Below are 25,141 nucleotides of genomic sequence, written 5' to 3'. Positions count from 1 at the left end.
CCTGCTGTTTTGCTGTGTTATAAAACTGCTCCTAACCCATGGTCATCATCAGCCCAGGACTTAACAGTTTATCAGTGCTCTAGATGCAGTTACTTAGTCTGAATTACAGGTGGTTTTGCAGGTAAGCACCTGGTCTAATGAACTGATACATTTTCTGCAACCGGCTTCAGATATGCAGCCTGAGCACCTGAATGTTATCTCCTGAAAGCAGAGCTGAACAACCTTCAGGTTTGGTGAAGACCAGCGTCTGTAAACACAGTAGCACAGTCTCTGCTATGCCAACAGGTGGATAAACTTCAGTTAAAACATTCCTCAAAAATGGTTCACTGGATCTTATTAAATCTATCATCACTACAGGAAAGCAGTAGCTCATGCAACGTGATGTGGCAAATCACCACTCAGCCGAGCACTCACACAACCACCTCTGTTAGTTGGCTGACAGAGACCACTTCTTTTTCAATTACAACTTTGGATTTTATCATTTGAAGAGCCTGTACTCCAACTCAGTTCAAAGAGGAAGGTTAACAGCAGAGCTTGGGGTGCTCATTCCCATGAGGTACCTCAGCCAGTCATCTAAATGAAAAAAAAAAACCCACAAGCAAATGAACATCAAAACAGGGATTAATTCTGCCTTGAATCATGGCTTCTGACAAAGGAGCTGCAAGAACAATATAAAGCATGTTATAATCAAGGAGCTGATGGGTGGAGAGAGAAGTATTTCAGATGGTTGTGACACCCATAAACATCCATTGTCTGAAGCGACTCCTTGTCATCTCTTGGTATTTTGAAGTGTCTGCAGATGCTTGCGCAGGTTGGGGCGTTGCCATGGATACCGTGGTGTCAGTGCTGAGGCTTTTAGCAAATGGGCTGATCTGTTTGTGTACCTCTGGAGTGAAAAGAAAGAAAAATACCATCATTTGTGCGGCTGCTAGCAAAAGGAGCCTCACAGTGAAATGCAATGACTCTACATAATGGTTTTAAGAATCTCCTCCTCTTGGAAATGATGAAGTGAGAAAGAGAGGGGAGGTAATGAAGCAAAGGAATGAGGAGAGCTGTCAGGTGTTTAGCAAAACCCCTTCTGCATAGCTCAAGGCAAGGTCCTTGCACGAGAACGTCAGCTATATGGTCAAGAAAAAATCAATACAGAGGTTTAATAATTCAGTTTCCTAATGGTCTGGCACCACTTTCTGCAAGAGACAGGCAAAAGAACAACAACAAGGATAAAAGGCAAAAAAGAGTGATCAATAGACAACATAACACAGCAGAATAATTCGCTGTAAGTGATACCCTGGGACCAAAGAATGGATATGCATTATGAAACTAATATTTAACCAGTGTACAAGCAGTGTCTTTACCTGGGCACAACTCCACTGCTAAGTGAGAGGCAAAATGGGTTTAGAAGTGACAGGCAAGTGAGTACACAGGAAACAAAGTAAAAAATCTGGGCAGTGTTCCAGGTTATTTTCAAATTTAGGCTCTTTTGTTGGTGTTAGAACAACCCCATATGTGTGGCACAAGTTCCCATGAGCTGAATTCCCATACATTAATGCAGTATCTTATTAAGTCCCACTTGATTATGAGTTTTGGGGGATTTGCCCTCTTTTTCTAGAGGCAGCTCTACAAAAATTAGGCACATCACTGAGTGTTTCACCAAGAGCTTCTCTTGCTTTTGAGTTTAGGGATCAAAAAGCACTAACGCTTTCCCAGGAGAGGTTTGTTCCTCACTGCTTATAGAGATGTTAAAGTTAAATAGCTGTTAACAACAAGAAAAAACAACAATGTGGAGTCACCCTTGATGTGCATTTTCTCAGTAGGGCTGTGTCACCGTATATGGACCAGAAATCCAGTGTACAGTATTTTATAGTGAACTCCTCTCTTCTTAACTGATAGGTTTCATTCATATTGTTTTCCTGTCATAAAACACGGGGAAAAAAAAAGGGTTGACCCCTTGTATGGTCAGCTGTGGTTCCTCCATGAGCTCACATCTATAAGGCAAACACCAACAGCAATCTTTGGAGAAAAAGAAGATAAAAAGAAGACCAAAACTGCAATCCTTGCCCTTGCCACAGGCCCCCTTGGTCTGGCATCACACCGGAGGTGTAGGCGGGAACTTGGTTGCTATGGACCAACATGACCATTTACTCCAAGGAAGCTCTTGAGCACGACGCCATTCCAGCCTTGCTCTGGGGACGGTCTAGCACCGTTCAGCTGTTTGCTCTTATCTTTGTTTCCCATTGCTGACTCACACTGAAGGCAGCTGAACCTCAAGAAAAGCTTTCTCCAGGCTTCCTCTCCACACAAGCCACAGCCATAGCCACCAGAGAGCTGAAGAGTGAGTCCCTACCAGATGCTGCTGGAGGTTTAGAGAAATTTTCTCCTGCATTCAGATGAACTGTTATTAAATTCAAGTGCCGAGCTGAGCACTCACCTCCAGACTATTAATTAATGTTGCTGGAAGCACAGTGCTGTGTCTTTCACACACAGCTGCTGTGGGAACCAAAGACATGTCCTGGGCAATCGGTGGCATTCATTTGTATGAGGCTGCAGAAATGCAATCCCAGTTTCTGGATATAAAACAAGTCCCTTAGGCAAACTGTCAGGGAAGAGCTGAAAAGTGTCACTGCTGCAGAGACAGATCAATCCATCCATAGCAGCTCTGGCCAGTTCTGCTGTTTACATCGGTAGGGCATCACTTAACCTGACTCCAGTGACCAGGGTTTAACCCTGACAATCACAGCTTTTCCTCTCAGCAACAAGGAGCTCCTTTCCTATCCCACTTCCCTCTTTTGAGGGCCTTCCTTTAGCAATTTCCCCTGAAGGACGCACATTCCTTAAAACTGGTGTCTCTGGCCACAGTCTGCAAACAAGCTGGTTCCAGCAAAAGCTGAGCTGGGAACAACCAGAGCTGCGTCAGCTCAAAGGTAGCAGCCATGGTCACTAAAACCTCAGATTTCGGGACCTATAATATACCTGCACGTACATTGATGAGCATCCTTTGGGTCTTGTATTTGAAATGCTTCGGTGCTCACTCTGCTGTGCCTTGGGCTCTTATGGAGTCTTGTAACTAAGCAACAGCTGGGCAATCCAAATGATGTGGCAAGGGCAAGTTATCCTGTAGGAATGTGTGGTGGCAATTCGAGAGGGAAGTAATACTTTGAAATTGGGTAATATTAATCATGCTGGGAAAACCTCTATGGCCTTCAGTGGGGCTTCAGATCAGAGCCAAAAGAATTCAAAATCAGCCACTGGAGTTAGGACAGTGGGTCTACACTCCCTGTGACAGAGAAACAAACCTAGAAAAATGATCTGCATGGCTGGGGATTCATGGACTTCCACTTGCTGCAGAAAGAAAAGTGGAAGACCATCAGCAAGGTTAACAAAACAGAAATGAGAAAGGTTTTCTAACATTTGAAATAGGAGAAAAGCCTGATCCAACCATAGCTCGTCCTAGGACTGCCACACCTGACTTGTAGGCTAAAGAAGAATCATGACAGAGAGTTAAAAACATCCCTCTACTAACATAAACATTTAGGAGAAAGCTGCCCCTTCCTGGGGTCGTGAGCTGGGGATCAGACTGTAATTCTGTCATTTAGTCCTAGGGGACTTGGCTGGGGAACTTCTACCTTCACCCTTGTCTGAGCCACTCAATAAGCCCCAACTCATACAGACAACACCAGCCCCAATGGTGCTTTCTGGTCTGAGCCAGGCCTCGATCCCAGCCTGGTGAAGCTGTATAAAGACCTGCAAGTACTTTTGTGGCCAAGAAGCTCATGGAAATTCACTTTTTTTTCATCTGCATAGAGCTCTGACGTAGGAGTATGATGCCATTTGGCAGCTTTCCTGCAGCAAAGTACGTGCACCATCAAATATAACTGCAGTACTGAGGTATCCGAACTGCTGCTGCCCAACAGGCAAATATGCTTCTCTTCTAACACCAGCTTCACTCTGCTCTTGAAATACACTTGCAGGCAACTAAGTTAAGGCTCAGTTAAGGCTCAGTTAAGGCTCATGCCACAGGAAATGGCTGGCTGGGGAGGCACAGCAGAACAGCTCAATCATTAAGATGCCAGGCTGGCATCAAAGGCACACCGAAGTCACCATCGCCCTCCAAAGCTGCTGTGAGGACAAAGACATCAAAGTGTGTCAGGCAGCCTGTGCCCACCTGCTGGGAGCTGTGTCATTTCTAGGTCAATAATAACCTTTCTATCTCCTTTCCAGATGGGCACATCAGGGTCACACAGACACTCGGTAGGAGATGCAGAACCTGCGTTTGCAACCTGACGCCATAGGATCACATATTTTACCACTTGCTGGAATTCTTTTTTGTTCCTTGCACCTTCTCAGCCATGAATTTCATTCCATCATTCTTGCTGTGGAAATCAGAAAAGCTTCCCATTAGAGGCGCCTAAAGCTCGAGTCTTAAGCCGAAATTTAGGAACTGGCATTATCATCAATGACTGGGCAGTTCTGCCTGCTTTCAGTCAGGATTTACACAGGATCTACCAGGGCTATTCTGTGCCTAGCAGGAGGCATCTTTACAGGAACAGATGCAGTTGATATGCAGAACTCACTGGCAGAGGACTTTGTAAAGATGAAAAACCTACCTGGGCTCAGAGAAGGTGGAGATAAATTCACGAGCACTGGCACCTGCTGAAGGCAGGGGTCAGACCGCTCACTGCCAGGCATCTCTGAGCAGGGGTTGCCATGAGCAGGACCTCTATGAGTTGTCTCTGTTCTCATGCTCTTTCCCTAAGCATTCGGTACTTTCCATTGTGCTGTATATCTGCTGCTCCCAAAGAGCCGCGGTAATTCCTTTGTTAGAAGGAAGACAGTAAAAGAAATTGTCATTTAAACAATGCATCAAGTTTAGCCATATCTCAGAAAGTCTTTTCAACTCACAACCCCCAAGCAGAAATAAAAGGGCATTTCTGCAGGAAATGTTCAAGGCTCTTGGTTCATCACACAAAGCGAACTGACAGCCATGAGGTGTGACATGATCTAATTTTAGAATTATCATATAAGACTCCAAATTTATTTTATTAAAGAGAGCTATAACTAAATTTTTATGCCATTAGATAATACAATTAAATTTTGGCTTGCTTGCAGGTCTTTGTATTTTGCCCCAGATAAAAAGGACTGTATCTACAAATGGATGTCTTCTGAGATTTTCTCCTGCAGGATGTTTAATAGCTACTGACATGAAATAAATCCTTAAAATCTAAACCAAAAAATTTTAGTCTACGGAATTGAACTGAAGAAAGTTGCAGTTTGATATGGAGACCTACTAAATGTAGGAAAAAAATAATCAACTCCTAAACTTTAGAACCACAGATAAGATCTGGACTGATTTTCTCAGTTCACTGCAAGAACATCTTGTGGAAGCAAAGCACAGTAATATTGAAGATCCATTAGAGGTGAAGTTTTTTACCCAGAATGGCTCAATATTTGTGTCCATATTAACATGTGAACAAACATACAGACTCGACTACAAACACTGGGTTATAAAAATAAACAGTAGCCCTGTACAGCTTGCTATTAATATATAATGGTAATAATAATAAAGGAATAAAATGAAGGCTATTTAATTTACTTTTGTAAGAGCCTATGTAAAAACATAGGATGTTTTCAGAGGGAAACATTAACAATTATTACTACTTAGTCACAAAAACCTAAAGACAGAAGCACAGTCACCCTGTAGTTTGCAAATATTAAAGATAAAATCATCAGCTTTGCCTATATCCTGGAGGGAAAAGAGAGGAAAAAAGGACAAGAAAGGAAAAATAATTTAACGGAAATCAGTTAATTAGGCTTTCAGGTTATGCCTGGACTTCTTTTATGTTTTCCTGTGGATGATGATACTACTTGTAGCCACATTCTCCAGAGTGAAATTTTGGATATGTCCCGGAGAAGAAACGCAAGGCTCAAAGCAGTCACAGGTGTTGTGATCTGATTTTTTTTCTACAAAAACAAGAAAATAAGGTGTGTGCTGATGTTTATATGGCAGGTTCCTTCTAGACAGTGCAGCTTCCTTAGTGCTACCACCAGGGCCAAATTAAATGACCAATTTAATGCAAGTGCTTTCTTGACAAGACTTATTGGTCCTTTCTGACCTCTCCATTAAAGACATAAATGTATCCCAACCGTTGTTTTGGAGAAGACCAAGCACATAGTTAAAACCTGCAGATTTGGGATAAGAAAAATGCCCAAAATGTAAACTGTCATGGTGCTTGAGCCAATTCCACAGCAGCATGGGCATCTGTGCAGGAAAACAGCTGGAAGTCCTAATCTTCCAAGGTGGTTCAGGCTAAGCCATCTCTCAGCTGGCTCAGAGCCCCAAGTCTGCCGGTGAGATTTAAGTTTTTGTACTATGGAAGTGCTTTTGAGCATTTTGTCCTAAAAAACCCACTGACTTTTCCCATATCTTTCAGGACAGAAAAAAGAGTGCATTTCATTAGGTAAGAATGAGTTCCTGTCACTCACGTTCAACCTTCAGGGTGGCATGTGCTAGGCAATAGAGGAATGAGTTACTTAAGACAGCTTGCCTTGATTTCTCAGATTGCTACTGAAATCCGTGATGATATAAGGTGATTCCAGGCTCAGACAAATTTCAATTTCTCAGTGAAGCTCTACCTTCAATTTCCTTCATTAAATGTATATATATATACACATATATATTAAAAAATGAATCCTACTCCAAGAGCCTAGTAAAATTGATTAAATAGCTCCCACTGGCTTCCTTGGGCACTGGTTCAAAATATTAGTCTGATTATTATTATGGCTCAAATTCAGCATGGTTGTTAAATATGTATCTAACTGAAAGCACCTGAACAGTCCCATTAGGATGATTCGTGGATTTTAAAAATAGAAGTATGTTTAAATGCTCTCTTGAACTCAGATCTAAATTAAATCAATACATGCCATGGCTCTTACTCATGAAATATTAAGGGAAGATACATAATTTATTGTGCTCTGTGTATGCATGTATACTTAGTACTGATTATTCTGTAATAGACCTATAAATAATTTAAACTATAAAGCATCCATTTTGGGGGGAAGGGGGAAGAAATCTTCATTAAACCCCCCACAATACACTTTTTGGTGATGTGGGGATTAATTGTCTTCCTTTGCACTGTAGACGCCTGCATAATAATTCTGTTCTCACAGAATAATTCTCTGTGTTCAAAAGCCCTTTTCCAGAGGGGAAAAGAGAAATCACAGCTTCTCCTACAGCCATGGGAGGAGATCCTGCGAGCCAGTGGCTGGGCAGGACAGAGGGCTGTGCTGACCTCTGCTGACGGACAAGGCTGCAGCGAGCACCTGAGCCAGGGTGCCTGAAGCACTGCCAGGACTCGGGACTACCCCTCACTAGCAAAGCCGAGCTCACTGCATTTAACGGGGCATTCAGCTGGGCAGGAAAACAGGGAGCCCGTGGTTCTAAGCCCACCTTATTTATTAACTACCACGGGTAACTGTCATTACTACTGTCATTACTATTATTTTATAAGCCTTTTTTTTCAGTTCTGTTTTTTGTTTACTGATGGCATCATGCTATCTGTGGCCTTTCAGTAATACACAAATGACTCACAGATAGCAGCATTCAAGGGCACGTTTCACTATATTTATGCAAGGAAGTGCATGTCTACTTTGCCGTGCACATCAGGGAGTACGTAATCAACCTGCTTGAACTCAGCATGTGTTTAAAAGCATTGCTTGGCTGGGAGATGTGTGTGGCACATTTAGCACCGCTGTCACGTGGATAGTTTTTAAAAGCTTTGCTGCCTTTTTTCACAATATGACCTTTCCCTACCCATTCCTGGGACGGGTGTTGCCTCCAATGGAGCAGGCTGGCCACAGCAATTCAGACACCTCTGTGCTCTGCAGAGGCAGAGCAGGCAGCTCTGCCCAGGACTTCCCATGTCCCAGCCCCAGTGAAGTGGGAGATGGGGCGAGAAATGGGAGGAAAAACATCTTGGCTTTGTGCAGCAGAGCAACGCAGTGACAAACTGATCCCTTTGAGGCAGGCTCCCCACCTCTGGAGCCAAGTCAGGCAGCTCACACATCCTCTCACATGTCCCCAGACACTCTGTCAGAGGGAATTGGCTCTAAAGATGACACAAGGGACCATGTCCACTCAGTGCTGCCAGGTTTGCCAGTGGGGATGCCGCAACACAACAAGGAAACCCTGCTGCTTTCTCCATCTTATTCCAGGTTTCATTTGCTGCAGGGAACTGAGTGAGGTAACACAACCACCACCAGGTAACAGCAGGGAATACTCACTGCTTCCCAGACTGTGTGTACACATAAGCCAGCTCTGGATAAGCAAGTATCAATGCCCTTTTCTTCACCTGGCCTTCCGCTATTACTGAAATAATCAAAATAAACTTCTTGAGGTCGGGCTTAACTTACCAGCTTTGTCACAGGCAAAGCTTACAGCATGGAAGTCTCCAGCAGGAGAACATATGCAGGATGCAGTTCTTCCAGCTGAGTTGAGCTCAGTGTCCATCTCACTGCAGAAGAGCAGAAAATGTCCTCAGTGATGTTAGGGATCTTACCAAGCTCTAAGCACCCACGTGGGATTTAAGCTGTGCCTTCACCCTTGAGCAGCTCCTGTGACCCACCTTTTACCTTTCTTGTGGTGAATGTGGTGTCTAGCCCGGTTTGCTTTATCTGTTTTCTTTATGCCTTTAAGTGTGAGGGCAACAAAACAAGATAAAAATCTTAATTGTGCCCTACTTTTGAGTTCAAGCTAATACAACTGCAACTTCACGTGAGTTCTGGCAGATCATGGTGGAGTAGGCAAAAATCACTTGAAGAGTTTTAATGAAAACCACAAAAAAATTTTTATGTCGCAGTGGATTTGATCGAAACATTCCAGTGGTAGCACCACGGAATTTCAAATAAATATTTGAAACTGGTAGTTGTGCACACCAAACTATTCCCACCAGAGAGTTAATGCTTCACCCCTGACTTCTCCATGCCAATCATTTACTAAGCATGCAACTGTGAACACCTGGTAGAGAACAAGCCTCCCAGGGAGCTGCTTAGAAAACCCCTCTGGAAAGTCATTGGGAATGAGTCCGTGCCACCTGAAAGTCAGGAGGCACATACCCACAGGCAAGAGCTGCGCTGTGAGCTGGGCTGTGCTCCTGCATGAGGCCATGTCACCCACATGCTCAGAGCCCAGCAGTCAACTGGATAAAAACCTGGAAAACTAGGAACCAACCTGAGGTTGCTCTGTATGCAGATGGATGTGCTGTTACCGAACACCCTGCAAAATCAGAGCTGTGAAACCTTTGCCTTTTCAATTTTTCCCCTAAAAAAGTTATTTTTAAGCGCTGCCAGGAGTTATGTTAGTTCTCTAAAAATAAAATGCCCTTGTCCTGTGCAGCTGCAGAGGCTTAGAGACAGGTGGCGCTACGTGAACGTGAATTTGGCTTTTAAATAGCTACATGAAATATTTAACATGACATTTCCTTACATACGAAGTGCATCTGAGCAGCGTCAGTATTTTAATTACTTCTTACACATCATAAATAATATATTAGAAATAAGAACCAGGAAGACAATTTATAGGGATGTTGCAAGACAGAAAAGCGGATATTCTCTGTGATTCGGCTCTCTGGGAAAAACTCCCTTGGAGTTGCAAGTGTCCCCCCATTAGCCAAAAGCTGCAGGATGAGAGCAAGAGGAGGCGGTTGCAGGTAACACATGGAAGTCAGTTAATTTCCAGTTTCCTGGGTCCCAAAACACCACCTGTGGAGTCTGGTTTCTAATAGCAAAGCTGCTTTAGTAAATGTAGTAAATATTTAAACAGCACTGGCAAGCGCAGTAACAGCAAAGGTAAATTTCCATTTGACCCAAGCACTGCTCTGGTCCTGGCTGGGGGTGGTCAGCTGGCAAGGCAGCCTTTGGAGGGGAAGACATCCTCAAAGCATGGGGGAAAAGGGTAGAATCACATGAATACAGTGAAATGCATTGAGTGAAAAGGGCATCCAAAGCACATCTGTGAGCAGACTGGGGCAGTGGAGCTTGCAGAGACCCACAAAAATGCAAAATTTATAGAGTAACAGTAACAAAAAGCACAACATTTTCTTTGAACAAGGATCATCCTCTTCACTCCTAATTGAGAATGTCCAAGGTCAGACTGGATGAGGCTTTGAGCAACCTGGTCTGGTGGAAGGTGACACTGCCCATGCCAGGGCTTGGAATGAGATGATACTTAAGGTCCCTTCCAACCTACACCTACACTCATAAACCAGATATTAAAAGAGCAGATGTGGTCATGTGAAGGTACCTTGTTTTTTTCATGTAACATCAGTGATTGCCTTCAAACTGCTGGACCAATTTGACATTTGGGACTCCTCCAGAAAGTGCGTTGTGGTATTGTCTAAGTGGGGAGAATGCCCCCCAAGGAGAAAAGGGAAACAAGGGAGCACGAGGGCTGAGAGAACATCAAGAACTAAGCCACGAGATTTTGTAAAATGCGATTCTTCATACTGTGAGCATGAGATGTTTGTTTCATCCTCCACATGCGTGGATTAAATCAATACAAACATCTTTTGTCCACGGGTGATTTAGAGAAACTGTAACACACTTGAAGGGTGGGAAGCTCAGCATTTAAGGCTAAGAAACCCAGAGGAGACAAAGTAGCAGTGTCAGAAGGTGTTCACAAGCAACCACCTCTCTCTTGCTCCAACTTTTGAAGCAAACCCTCTGACCATCCCCAACTCCCGCACTTTGATTCCCATGGCAGAGCAGCCTCAAAGCACAAAAACTGGGCTGCTCTGGGATCAAACTAAACTGGTGGTAAACGTGCATCTCCACCTCCTCACAGCACTCAACAGCGAAGTAAAGGAGCTCCTAGAGAGTTTTGCTTGCAGAACTGAACTGGGAACCATCTTTATGACATTCATTGCATTATTAAATATGCTAGATCTGAGCCACATTTAATAACACACTTGTTCCAAGCAGAGGCAGGTAATCTCCCGCTATCGGCTCAACCCTCAAAATATTTGTACTCTAGCTGTGACGTTTATATGGGCTAAACAGTAATTAGAAAGTTTAATAAGCACCCAGTAAAGCTTCCTGAGCTGTTCTGCATTTCCTCACTCAGGTCAAATAAAATCTGTTGTCCTGTCTTCTAAAAGGAGTTTGACATTTCCAGAAACTCAGTAAGCTGTCAGGAAGACTACAGTGGGCAGAAATGCTAACTGCTTTGGGGAGGAAAAAAACACTTTCCAAAGCTTACTCTTATTTTAGTACTGAAGAGGCTTTGAGAAGCACTAAGGAGTTTTGAGAAGTCTTTTTACAAAAGACATCTTTAAAGGCATGGCAAAAAAGAAATCCTGTAGGAGATGGAGCTTGCAGCCGTGCATCCCTCGTGGGATGATCCTCACGTTGGGGTGATGCAGAGCTCTGAGCTGTATCTTCCTCACATTCCGTTCCTGACATCCTTCACAGCGCAGGAATTAAAGCAAGGGAGTCACATCAAGAAGAGATGTACATCCACCCTTTGGAGTCCTGTTGAACTTTACCAAAAAACAACCAGACCAACTCCACCAAACCCCAAGAAATAAATATTTCAACGTTTCAATGAAAACAGAGCAAGTACCTGCTATTTCAAGTTAAGGAAACAATCTTGCACTAGAACAAACAAGAAAATTAGCATTTGTACACACAGACTTATGTATCTGTTGGCTGTAGATAAGCTGCAGTGGGGCTGGAAGTTTCCCTAAACCATCTTTCTGGGCAACAGGGAAGCACAAGCTTGCAGAGGAAAGCAGGGACATTTCCTGAGTTGTGAGAATGACATTAGGAAAAGGGATCCATAGCACACCACCAAGGCGGGGGGGAGGAGGGGGCATTCTTGGAAAGGGACAAAATAGCTGTAAAGCTGTAGTGCTCTGAATTTTATAGTAGGCAGGAACCGAAGGTCTGTTTTCCCACGTTTAGGAGACCCATAAACAAGGAAGACTGGAGCATTAGCACAGTGCAGACAGAGTACTTGAGAGAGAATTGGGTTTATGTAGTTACAGGAAATACATTGAAAGCTACAACAAACTTATTACTCACGTGTTGTAACGTAATCGTACCTATATCTCTTCATTTAGATCCATCACTAAATTGTAGATGTAGCTACAGGTAAACAAGTAAATAAAATTTCACCCTAACATCAGATTTTTAGAAGTAAATATTTCAAGCAAAATTCTGAACAGCCTGTGCTCAGTATACTTCTTTTTTTGTGTTTATATCTGTTTTATGCTTTGAGGGTGAAGCTGTTCCAGCATCTCAATGCAGAATTCATCTGGAAAATGCTGGAGTGAAGTCACATACTGGTTTTTCTCATCCTCTTTAGCTCCTGTTATTTGCCTGCATCATTTCATCTTAAGTTATAAGTATTAATGAGCCCATTGTATCTTCTATCTCCACTTCAATAGCCAAAATTCCAAACAATGGTTCCATTAAAAAAAAAAAAAAAAAGCCACTGGATAAATAAGGAAAGCTGTAGATCTTCAGCAACTGCTCAGTGTCAAGCTCCTCCTGCTGGGTGTCATTCCTCAGTACTGAGGGAAAAGTCCAATAAAGCTCAATTGGCTGCTGCTGCCCTTGAGCCACCACACTGTTGTCTCGGGCTGTATTTTAGGTTAAAGCAGGAAGAGGAACACACGTGTTGCTTTTACAACTCCCCTGTGCTTTGAAGGAAATCACTGACATCGAATTATAGTGAGGGACCCCGTCACCCCACTGCTTCAGATAAACCCAGTTTTGTGTTTGCTGTTGGTTTTGGGTGAGGGGAGACTCAAGGTTTTAATGCAGTGTCAGAAGCTCAAGAAAAGCTCTTCTGTATGTGACTCTTAGCCTAGGAGAAAGTATTTCTTTCAGCTTCACTTGTAATACAAAGATATTGACAAATATATTGTACATTCATTCACTGTTTTTTTTCAGATCCAGTTAAACTGCAGCATTTAGATGAGATACAGACTTTGGCAGGCCTCAGAAGATAATAATAACATATACAACAGATGTGAGGAAAACATTTTCATCACAAGGATGGTCGAACACTGGATCAGAGTGCAGAATGTCCATCCTTGGAGATGTATAAAACTGCAGCAGACAAGCTCGTGAGGAGTCTGATCTAACCAGATTTAGATGACTTCCAGAAGTCCCTTCAAACCCAAATTATTCTAAATTTTTATTCACTTCAGACGTTGGTAGAACTTCCCAAAAACCATAACAGAAAGCTGTAGTCTGTCCAGCCAGTGATCCACAGGCTGCAGACCACCAGCACCTGCAGCTTCAGAGCAGCTGTTGCAGCCACATTGCCAGAGCTGTTCCACTTCTGATGGAAGTGTTACACAACAAACAAGGGCCCTCTTCTTCCAGAAAGTAACTCACAGAATCCCTGTTGTCCTGGTTAGCCAGAAGTTTGTTTCCAGTCGGGTTTCTGTACTGCAGTTCTGCATCTGGTAAGACTGCAGCAGCTCATGGAGCTATTAAGGTCCTGAGAATGAGGAAAGGCCAAAATCATGGAATCACAGTATGCTTTGGGTTGGAAGGGACCTTAAAGATCATCTCTTCCCAACCCCCCTGCCATGGGCAGGGACACTAGACCAGGTTGCTCAGAGCCCCACCCAACCTGGCCTTGGACACCTCCAAATACAGGCTGTAAACTGCGTGTACCTGGGTTTTGAAGCATTCTAAGACACCACCTACACAATCCAAGCCTTTCCTGTATTTTCTTTTAAAAACAATGGAGATGGAGGCATCCTATGTATTTAGGTGTAGAGGAATGAAGAAAAGAGGGATGGATGGTTACGAGAAACAGATAGTTACTTAGGCATTGCTTAATTCCTCTTATATTTCCTCCAACAAGTTTTTGCAATCTTAAGGGTTTCGCTACAAAATTAAATGACCCATACATAGAATACATAGAATTTCAGTAAGCATGACAAAAAGAACCAGAGGAGGAAAAAAATTGTCCAGGTGCTATTAGCAAGCAACCGGTTTGCTTTACCCTCCCTCTACACCACTGCCTAGAGCAAAGCAGATGTAGAGTCTTTGCTGCAGAGTGATAGACATCCAACACATCTATAAATCTTGGTTTCTTGCAGGCTTCACTTCCTTAGAGGATGAACTAAGTGCTAGCACTTATTCCTTTACATACCCCAATTCCTGCAAGTAAACAAGCCAAAATCACCCTAGATCTTCTCATGCCCCTAGCAGGATAGTTTTCGCATCTCTATTTGGACATCATCACCTAAACACTCTTACTAAACTAAGTAACAGGATAAGTAAGCATAAAAGAGGTCAGAACTGCCATTTGAGACACCTCCCCAAGCCTACCTGGTAGAGCAGTTTGTAAAAGAAAATGTGCTTTGTGTCTACAAATTTCTGAAGTCATCCTATTTTGATTCTCAAGAGTGGGGTTTCTGTACTGTTTACAAGCTGCCAGTGGGAACATATCTGCATTATTTTTGAAAGAATGAAGGGAATGAAGAAGGAGAAGCTTTTTGGGTTTGGAACGTCCCAATTCATGGAACTGCTTAAAAATCCTTGGCTTCCAGTCAACTCCTGCTCTTGTGGTCAAACCAAGAAAGTGAAATTCAAAGTGTTAACTCATTTCTTACACAAATGTAATGACAACAATAATAGAAATTTAAAAATGAACCTCAAGTTAAAAAAGACACTTAACTACATTTTTGTAGTGTTGGTCTTAAACACTGGTCAGTGCTACTGGACTCATAATTCCAACAAGAAAGAATATTTTGTGGTTTGCTCTGTCCCCAGCAGTAATCTGTTAGAAAGGTTACAATGCTAGAGCTTGGTAGGAAACATTTCTGTTAGCCAATAAATTTCTTCAAGACTACAAAATTCCCCCTCAATGCTGGGACAAACCCCTGTTGCAAACTTTTATTCCCACGACAAACAACAAGGCAGGGAAAATCCTCTCTGGAGCACTGCTCCTATAGCAGGGCCGATGGGGTGAAGAGCATTCAACTTGGGTCTTTCTTCTCCCTTCCCTACCTCTTTGAAGCCCTGCACATCGTGAGCCAGAACTCTGCAGGCCTGATGAAATATTCCCGTCTGGATGACTCAAGCAGGATGATCTGGCCGTACTCCCACCGAGTTAGTCAAATAATACGGCTCTGACATCTTCTCTCGAGAATGAATCACACATGGAGGAACAGGCAGCCATTCAGATGTGGGAAAGGAAACACAAAGCTAGGCATTCTCCTTGAAAATCAGAGGAAAAGAGAAATTTGCCTCCTAACTAAGCCTTTAATTTGTAGCATAACCCACAGTCTTTCCCTTGTATCTAAAGGGCAGAACTTTTAATGAGGTCACTTGGGAATGCATAGTTAGCATATTTTTAATCTCTATGCCTAAAAGATTTGTTTTCTTAACAAGTACTCTCTCATCAACCTGATGTGCTACAGCCACAAAGACCAACTTATTTTCAAAGCACTTTGAGTCAGGGAGAGCCTCCGCACAAGTTACATCCAGGCCCTAGTCATCTTTCAAAATATAATTAAAAGAAGCGAGATAAACAGCGTCTCATAAGCCTTTGAAAAATGTGATATGCTTCTGTTTTACATGTTTATTTCTCCTCTGAAGAGAATACAACACAGAAGGAATAGCTTAAATGCATTCTTCCAATATATCAATTAATTTGTTTAAAAAGTTGCATTTCTTTTATGTATCCTGTTGAAAAATTTCGAGTAGGCAGAATCCATGAATGTTTCTGGTAGTTGTGAAGGGAGAAACCTGTGTTCTTTCTGTACATCTAAGAGTCAGAATATTCTCAGTATGGCCAACTTCATTTAAAACCAACCAAACCAACCAAACAAAAACCCACAAAAAACCCCCCCCAGAACACAAATGGGGTACGGCATTAAAAAAACTTGTGCTGGGAACAACGTATTGGAAAACTCAACCCAAATATTCCAAGAATATCAAGAATGTCAAAAAGTGACAATTGTAATCAAGAAGACAAAGGAAGAATGTATCTTAACAGAAAGGGGTTTTACTTGGCTCATATGAAACTTACCTTGTAGCTCATGATCCGTAGCACAGACATTTGGCATCCTGAGAAAAGCAAACAAAGTGGCTCTGGATACAACTGGAAACCTTGTATTGTCCCCTCTCTTTCACTAAAAAATGAATGTTATTGATGCTTTGCATTAAGCAGATAAAACAAAATTCTCGGCTCTAGGCACCAAGGCTCACCCGAGAAATATCTAAGGCATTCTTAACTTCTTCACCTTATCCTTTCCTACTCTGCTCTGAATTTTAAAGAGCCTACAGACTAAAGATTTTTTTTTTTGGCCTTTATAGGCATAAATGTGAACTTAAAGGTTTTCAGTTTTACCAAAGATAGTCATTATCATCAGTTTTTGCTTGGCTCCTTACCCACTTTACCTTATCCGACAATATATTTTATCACAGTCCTGTCATATCTCTAGGATGTACCACTTCAAAATTTAACAGACAGCAATTATAAACTAATCTGTGGTTCAATTAAGAGCTCCTGGTGTTTATTTAGTTCCTTTAGACTCTCAGCTAAAGCTCACCTGAGTAATGTGAGCCTTAAAGGACCTTGACTGCACCCTCTGGAATGTGGTGGTGGTACCAATGGCAGTGGTACAATGACAACCATTTTAGAGAATTTAATGCCCATTAGTTCCCAAAATAAATCCTCACAGTAATTTACCAATTTCCATGCTACCTATCCCTATTGATTCACTTCCACTCAAGTTTTCCCCGGAGGGAGAAAAGAATTTTTTACTCTTTAATAGAAGCTATGGCCCAAGACCAAATTTTTTCACAATTATTTCAAATTGCCTTGAATTTTTTGAAGTTCAAGTTTATAATCATCTGAGCTGCTGCTAAACACACCAGGTAGAGATAGTCTTCCTTGGACCACTTGGCATTAATTTGCTGTACCAGTTTCACTGCACAGCCAATCTCAACTTTGCCCCCTATGGTGCACCTTACAAAACACCCAGTTTTCATCAGTTCATGCTAAATTAACATCCTTCTTTCCACTCTGCAGCTTAAGAGTCATCCTTCCTCTCACAATAAGACTTACACAACCAACGAGCTACTAACAGCAAACTCCTACGTGAAAACCTCCCGCACAACTCTTTAGCATCAACACATTCCTACCAGAAAACCTGACGTTATTCCCAAGATTCCCACTCAAAAACCATCTGGAAACAAAGATCCACTGTCCCAACAGCAGCTAAAACACCCCGATGATCAGTGCAGAGCTAAAACCAGGAGTGCATTAGGATTTTGTTGGCATATGTTAATGTAGAGCTGGGTTTGAAGGTTGCTAAGGGTACACTTCAACATTTCACGTGACATTTGCTGAAAAATCGGTATTTGCACCCAGAGTAGGGCAGATAGAGAGGCTTTTTTTAAAGAACCAGAAGGAAATTGCTCTTCAGTGCTCTGAAGTTGAGGGTAATTGGGGAGATCTGTATATACCCTAGGAAATATCTTCTGCTACAAGCAGAACTTGTGCTTGCATTACCAACCTGCAGACCCCTACCCCAAGCAGAGTTTGTCCCTGAAAAGGCATGAGTACCGTTTCTCAAGTGCAAATACAACATATTTGATTCAGAACTTCATGGCCACTGTCACAAAAGTAAGCAGAACCCTCAAATGAGAGCAAAGCCTTCAATTCACCCTGTTATGGTGGCCTGGCTCTGGTGCTCACACACAGACCCTTTAACACTGAACACAGCTCTCACCACAGAAGGTGAGAATTGCAGAAGTAGATTGGGGGGGGGAATAGAACACCCCTCCCTCAAAAAACCAAACAAAAAAGCCCACCCCACCTCACGAGACGTTACCCAGCTGTAGCCAAACCTGCAGCTTTTTATGAGACTAGAACTGGCATTTATTTCTGTGTAACTTTCGAGAGTTACATTAGCAAGCTTGCTAAAACATTTACGGTTCCTCTAGCAGAGGATTCTCATTCCTACAGCTCTTTACCCCTGGTTAAAGCAGATGACCCAAACACATCATCAAAAGGCAAACAAACAGAAACTAATCAGTATATTCCATCCCAAGGTAAGACAATACCTTTCATGTTGTTGCAGCAGGTAAAGCCCAGCCATGCCACACCATTACCTTTTACCAAAGTCCTCTAATTACTCCTTATCTTTCCTGACTACTGGGAGGGCCAGTAATGGGGCACAGCTGGTGGCATTTGATGTTACACTGCTCCCAGCAGCTGCAGCCCTGCCTTCACTTTGGGCACAGCTTTAATTAGCCATGATACTTTGGGGGTAATTACAGCTAGGTTTATTCTTTTTAAGAAATATTGACAGGCATATTCTTAGTGTGAAAAGGTTGTGAATATTACAGTTAACATGTTAAAGAAGAGTAGACAGGTAACCTAAAGAAAGCCCGTGTTTCAGGAAGATTGAAAATTTTAATATCTATATTTGTGAGGAGTTTTACAGCCCAGGAGTTGATGTAAGGAGTTTGCAGGTTACTGATGAGGCAGCTCAGCTCTTGCTGCTCATCATTGTACGACGCTACACAGGGAAATATCCTCAGTGAGGTCACCAGGGCTCATCCTTTTGTCCAAGAACAGTGCAGGCAGTGTGACATTGTGGGCCACAAAAATGGACTTCCAGAATGTAAATCCAGAGTTAAGAGTTTTCCATACCCCTCTGTGTTGCAGGCTTGCAAGGTGGGGAAAGGCACAGCACCGGCCGCCTAAATCACACACAAAACATGGCTTTTTATAATATGTTGTAATTATTGGGACAGCCTGAAAATATTGAAAAATAGGCTTTGTTATCATTGCAGAGGCATGGAAAACACTTCCCACACTGAATAATCATCACCATTACCAACAATTTGCTATTTAACTGAGAATTTAAACTATGGTCAAGACATTACAACCGAACCCCTTCCTTTGGGGCAGAGCTGACTGTGACTGCCTTCTCTAAGGACATACCCTTCTGTGACCACATATATCGGTGTACAGGAGAACCTCCCACCTTGTTATTGCTCCAGCTTTTGTGGAGAGAGCAGGAAACATCGCTGCCTACACTGAAGGTACCAAGCCAGACCTTTCAGCATCTCCAGCACTTTCATTTCTTGGCACTCTGGGATGGTGGGAGAAATTGGATGTTAAATCAGGAGGGCTGCCACAGGGTCAGCAATGTACCAAGAGCTCTTGTGCATTTCAGTTTAAATTCTACAAAGATTGGGCAAATTTCCCTGTAACTGATAATCCACAGACCCTCTTGAAAGGGGGTGTGAGGCAATGGGAGGAAGCAGATGCCCCTGGTGCCCATCGGCCAGTGGCAGGGGGCTTGGCTCCAGCTGCAGGAACAATGAGCGGAAGAAAGGGAGATAAGCAGCCAGGAAACAGGGCACAGAGGAGCAGAAAGCCACAAGAAAGCAGAAAGGGAGAGCTGCAAGGGGAAAAGCAAGACCAGCATCCAGTGTCAAACAGGAGGGAAGCCCATAGCAGAAAGGAGGCCTCCAGGAAATTTCAGATGGTATGTCAGAGTGAGGGCACTGGGGTAAAGGCTCCATGAGGCCAGGGCAGAAGGAAAACACCACCAGCAGCAGGGAGCAGAGGGACTATGAGCCTCTCTGTGAAGTCCCTGGGGCAATGGAGACTGGAGCATTTGTCATTTTGACAAACCTCCTAGAGGGAAACACTAGAATGACTGGGATTATGGATGTAAGACCTGGTGAACAATGTCCACTTTTGGATATTCAGTCTGAGACCAAAAATAAAAAATAAAGGTGGTGTAGATTTCCCTATCTCAGCAATGCAAAGAGAGGGTCAGAAGGAGCCACACAACCTGGGACGGAAACAGGTCCATATGGAGCTCAAAGATATTCAATTTTCCCAACGGACCATATAGGATAAAGTGATCAAAATCTCTTCAGGTGTCCTATTTCAAACCCTAGATAACCACACACAAATCTTTATTATGGGAAGGTCAGATCTGCTGTGTTAAACACTCAACATTTAGGAAGCCATGCTATTAGAGCTGTTGGTGACACGTGCATTCAGCCCCACTATTCACCTGTGACAGTCAGATGCTGTTATCCAGTAACAGTTGTACAGTAACACATGACTTCATCTGTGCTTTTCACAATTCCCCACCTGGCACAGGTGCACAGGGCAGAGCCACAAGTAGTTTCTTTTCGCCGCTTTCATCTTGACACCCTTTTTCTATCCCTCCTCTGTCTCCCTTCGTCATCCCTCATTAAAGCCCCCGAGCCCTGCAGTGTGTGAAGGGCCCAGAGCACCCCGCCTGCCAGCGGGGGATTATTTCTGAGCCAATAATCTCTCCTGCATGACAAAGCTTAGCTGGGCTTCATGTAGGCATTTAGAGCTGCTCTGTGAAGGCAGTGGTGACCTGGTTTGCCACGCCCAACCTGGGATGGCAGCAGCGGGCTCAGATAGGGTCTTTCCCCTGGGTTTCCCTGCATAACCAAGCCTTGTTTGTAGTGAATTCCTGAGAGAGCAATTCATCCTGAGGATTTCCTACATCTACCCTATTTTGTAACCAAAGAAAAGCTGCCCACCAAAACAGCTGCTGCTTCTTAGGTGGCTTCAGGTAATTCTGTATCTATACATGTTTCTCCTGAAAAATTGAGGGTGTACTGCATGTGCATGAAGCCTCATGTGAGGCAGCTCCAGGTTTAGGAACATGGGTTGATGCTCTCCAGAGGTCAGGAAGTGTGGGAAGAGCCAGGCACTAATTAACCCAGTGCTCAGGGGTGTGGGCTGCAATCTCCAGGGTGACAGGTCAGAGGGACGGGCAAATACATCTTGCCCCAGAACCCTACCGGGAACAAAACTTCTTTTTTTCCCCCTCTTCCCCCAAAATACAGAGAACAAGAACAGTTTGACAAAGAGGGTCAAGCCCAAGAACTTTTGCTGCTCATCTCGGGGTTAGTGGTGCTGTCAGTGACACTGCAGATGATGGAATCGCAGACAACTTTTTGGGCACACTGTGTTTTGGTGTCACCCTCCCTAATGCCATGGTGTGAGACCAGTCAGGAATGCATCTTATGCATAGGGCTCTGCTCTTTCTCCTCAGGAAATGGGTCATCTGCATCAAGAGAGCAATCAGCACCTGAGCCTGCTCCAGTGCTCCAACACCATTGATCAAAGTGAATAATTATCAAATATCCTGTACCATGTTATGGAGGGAATGAAAATCCCTTTCCATGGATGACAGAAGGACTTATTAAGCTCTCTCCTGAAGGACAGGGAGTTGCTGGACTGTCTGACAAATGAAGTAAAGGACAATTTTTTTTTCATTTTAAGTCCAGAGTGGGGAGGCAAGTCAGGGGTCCCAATTCCAAATGTTCTGTAGACTATCGGGACTACACTATGAGCAGGCACAACCAGCTGGTATAGGATTGGGGTTATTTCATGTGAGGGAACATGAGCAATAGCAGCCAGTAAATCTCTCCTGCACAGCTGGATTTAAGCCTTGCCAACTGCATTACTTCCCTAGCACATAATGTTCATTTGTTCATTCATTCTTACTATCCCATTGACTTTACTGCCTAATTTATAGTACACAAACCCTTCAAGGTATGGATTTTGGCATGTCATGGAATAGCAGCAGAGTGCAGCAGAAGCAGACAAGGGCACTGCCACTCCCCCAAAGCTGGGGATCCTCACAGCACTTCCCAGCAGCACTGGATTTGCCCATACTAGACATAGTTCATCCCATCTTTGATATTAAGCTTGACTGATACTTCTCTCAGATTTGATACATTATAAAAAAGGTAAACCCTGATTCCAGTTGAGTCCTATTATATAGTCTGTTTGATATCTTACTCTGTCTTTAAAATGCTGACACCCCACCCACCACCACCACACCCCCTGAGGATCCTGATTTTGCATTTTCCTCCAAACAAAGGCTTTCTGAAAGCAGGAGCCCCTCCAGTTGCCTACTGCTACTGGCACTGACCCCCGCCCTGAAACCCTGATCAACCAAACTGTTCTCTTCTCATTGGCATCAATGTGAAAGTTGTTCTCACCCTATAGATCCTGATAATTATTGGTTTCAACAGAAGGAAGCATACACACAAATGATAATTCCGAGGCTGAAATCAAGCTCTGTTATTTTCATGCCATTGCTAACATGTCCGGAGATTTATTAAAGCCATGAGTCAACCCCTGTCAGAAACCAGAGACATTGCTTGCGAATAAGCAACTTGGGTGTTTATTCCTCCTGCCTCCTCATCTGCCAAGCTGCACCAGGGAAGGGTGCCTCCTGATAAGCAACGTCAGGCTAATTATCCACAGAGATTTTAAGCTGCATATTTTCTCTCTGGACTAATCTAACCCAGCTGTGGGAAAGGCAAGGTTTTAATCAATCCTTCTATCCATCCCATGACACTAGGATACATGTGCATACATAGGTATGTGCATCACCCAGTAAATAACCACGGTGTACACCATTAACAAGCTGCCTGTCACATGCTGTTCTGTTTGCCTTTCTTTTACAGGCCTTTAGGGCTGCCTCCAAACAAACTAGTTCTGAAATGAAACAAGTCCAAAGCCCAATAATTAAATAGGGTTGTCAATGGGTTTCACAGGACTTGCTGCTTTAGTGATGATGGTCACCTTGCTGTACTTACTGTGACCTGTGTGCTGGCAGGGTAGCTGGAAAACATGGCAGGGTAGCACGAATGGGAAGTACCAAGCTCCAGTGTCCAAAATACACCACAGCAGTGTCTTCAAATGGGAACAGCTTTGTTGTTTAAATCATTCTTACTCTTCTAATTCAGCTTCCTCTCTGAAAGTCCTTGTGCAGCTCTAAGCCAGCCTGCACAGTGAGTGCCCTCCACACAGCAGGCAATGGCAGCAGGGCCCTCTGTATCCCGGGTGTATCCCCTCAGGAGGGCTGAGGGGCTGCGGTCACGGCTCTGTCACATTGTGGCATTCCCCGAGGATGTGGGCAAGAGCTTTTCCTGCTCCCTAAGTGGGCGGCAGAGCCAGGAGCAGGACAGAGACAAGCCGGGACCGGCTGCGCTGTGCTGAGGTAAAACGAGGTAAAATGGCCGCCCTGTGCGGTAAAATGGCCGCCCTGTGCGGTAAAATGGCCGCCCTGTGCGGTAAAATGGCCGCCCTGAGGGCACAGGGAGCGGAACCAGTCCCGGGCCCACGGCTCAGCCAGCCAAGCAGCCTGGGTGCACGTCCCCTGCAGCAAACTGTCAAACTTCAGTTTTAAAATCCATTGGTTTGGGGTTTTTTGCCCCTCACACTGTGCTTTTTCCATTGCTGAACTCATATGATGGTTCCTGGGGGCTCTTGCATCAGACCAACCTCATGGCCGACACATTTCCCTTTGCAGCACGAATGATTTTGGACAACGCAGACTCTAGGAACGTACTTGACTTTGTGTCTATGCAAATTAATAAAAGTAGAGGAACAAAAAACATTACAAATGGAGACAACATCACATTCCAAGAGGATATGTTTGAGAATACTGTGCTGAGGGCTGCACACTCATGCAGAACATGCTATATAGTGCATTTGTGAAGGTTTAATCTAGGGTCACGTGAAAAATACACACAAAAGAGGGCAGAGAAGCACTTCCCGGGAAAAAGCAAGAAAGTAATATACAACTACGTTAAACTTATAGGATCATAATTTAAATAACATCATTTAAAACACCAGGAGTAGTCTAGCTTGTCAAAAAGCCCTCATAGATGTGTTAAAGCAGTAAATGCAGCCTTAGAGTAACAAAGCATTTTGGTGTGTCCCAGGCCATAAGACAGAGCAGACAAGGGGGACATAGTGCTAAAAATCATTGAAATAATTGATATTGTGCAATCTGTCTTTCATTGATCATTTGTAGTTTGTATCGGCACAAGCTGCAGAAGTTCTGTCACTGAAACCACCGTAATGGGGTAAAAGCAGTGTTGGAACACGTAAAAAAAGCCCTTTAGGCTCCTGAGTTAATTAAGGGATTGTGAAAAATGCCTCCTGCCTCTTCTGAGAAGCCCATCATACTGCCCTCGTTTTTCATGTGTTAGTGAAAAATGCATATTCCTCTGGAAAAACAGCAATCCGGTGGCTTGCAATTACAGAAATATTTTCAGTGTAACATCATGACATGTGTGACTGTTACAAATGGTGCTCATTTTTCTATGAGGTTAAAGTGCAGTGATGTGCTGTGCTCCAGGGATTTTTAATGAGAGCAATGTCAGTGTTGGGTTTGCCAGTGGATTAAATAAAGGCGGAGAGATGCTATGAGAGATCTCATCTTCAGAAGTGGTGGTTGGAAAAGGATAAACTCCCAGCTGTCTGGGGATTTTCTACATCTTAAAGAGTTTTATGGTTTCGTCATTCTCTTTGTAACAGAACACGGTGGGGTCAGTGGTGGCTGCAGACCCTGCAGTTCCAGTGCTGATCTGTGTGACTTCAGTGGGTGCTTTAGGCTAAATAATGAGTTTTAAACATTATTAAACAAGCTATTCACAAGCTGTTCAGTTATTTGCCAGCTCAGGAGAAATGCTTGTTGGAATCACCATCCCTGGAGGTGTTCAAGAAAAGACTGGACATGATACTTAGTGCTCTAGTCTAGTTGACAAGATAAAGATCAGTCGAAGGTTGGATTTGATGATCTCGGAGGTCTTTTCCAACCTAGGATTAATATCCTGCTTCCAGTTTACAGAGCCAATCTTTCCCCTAAATTACTCCTTTATTTTTAATTAAAAATAAAAGCCTGAGTGTTGCAGTAAACTGTTCTATGTTGCAACTTGCTTGGTATCCAGTCCGATGGAAAACTTGTCCCGAGACCTCTGATCATTAAGTGAAATCTTAAACCAGCATTATTATAAATATTCCCCAATATTTCTGTGCTTACTTATCATCATCATATTTCAAATCACCTATTTTCAACACTATTTTCTTACTGAAAGGCAGCCCTAATCCACTAAAGACAATACTGACAGCTAGAAAACAACAGCCATTTGCACTTTCAGCTCCCCTCTGCAGACTACAGCAAAGAAGACTGTTCTTTGATTTACCCCATTTTAGTTTCTTTTGATCATGGGAGAACAGGAAAACAGAAGATAATTTCAAACATGTTGGCACTATCTGCAAAGAATTCTATTAAAGCACAAA

The 25,141-nt window shown here is 43.3% G+C and overlaps 1 long non-coding RNA gene across 1 annotated transcript; it reads right to left on the bottom strand.

Moving 5' to 3' along the window:
* Positions 1 to 4,622: 4,622 nt before the first annotated feature.
* Positions 4,623 to 23,064, bottom strand: LOC108504472. Its single transcript, XR_001877121.1, has 3 exons — positions 22,648 to 23,064; positions 8,407 to 8,507; positions 4,623 to 4,812 (listed from the first exon to the last, which is right to left on the bottom strand). It is a non-coding gene; the product is annotated as an uncharacterized LOC108504472 (long non-coding RNA).
* Positions 23,065 to 25,141: the final 2,077 nt, after the last annotated feature.

The sequence above is a fragment of the Lepidothrix coronata genome, unplaced genomic scaffold (genome assembly GCF_001604755.1).
Source record: "Lepidothrix coronata isolate B3197 unplaced genomic scaffold, Lepidothrix_coronata-1.0 Scaffold165, whole genome shotgun sequence".
Classification (NCBI taxonomy): Eukaryota; Metazoa; Chordata; class Aves; order Passeriformes; family Pipridae; genus Lepidothrix; species Lepidothrix coronata.
This window is presented reverse-complemented; position numbering and strand designations above follow the sequence as displayed.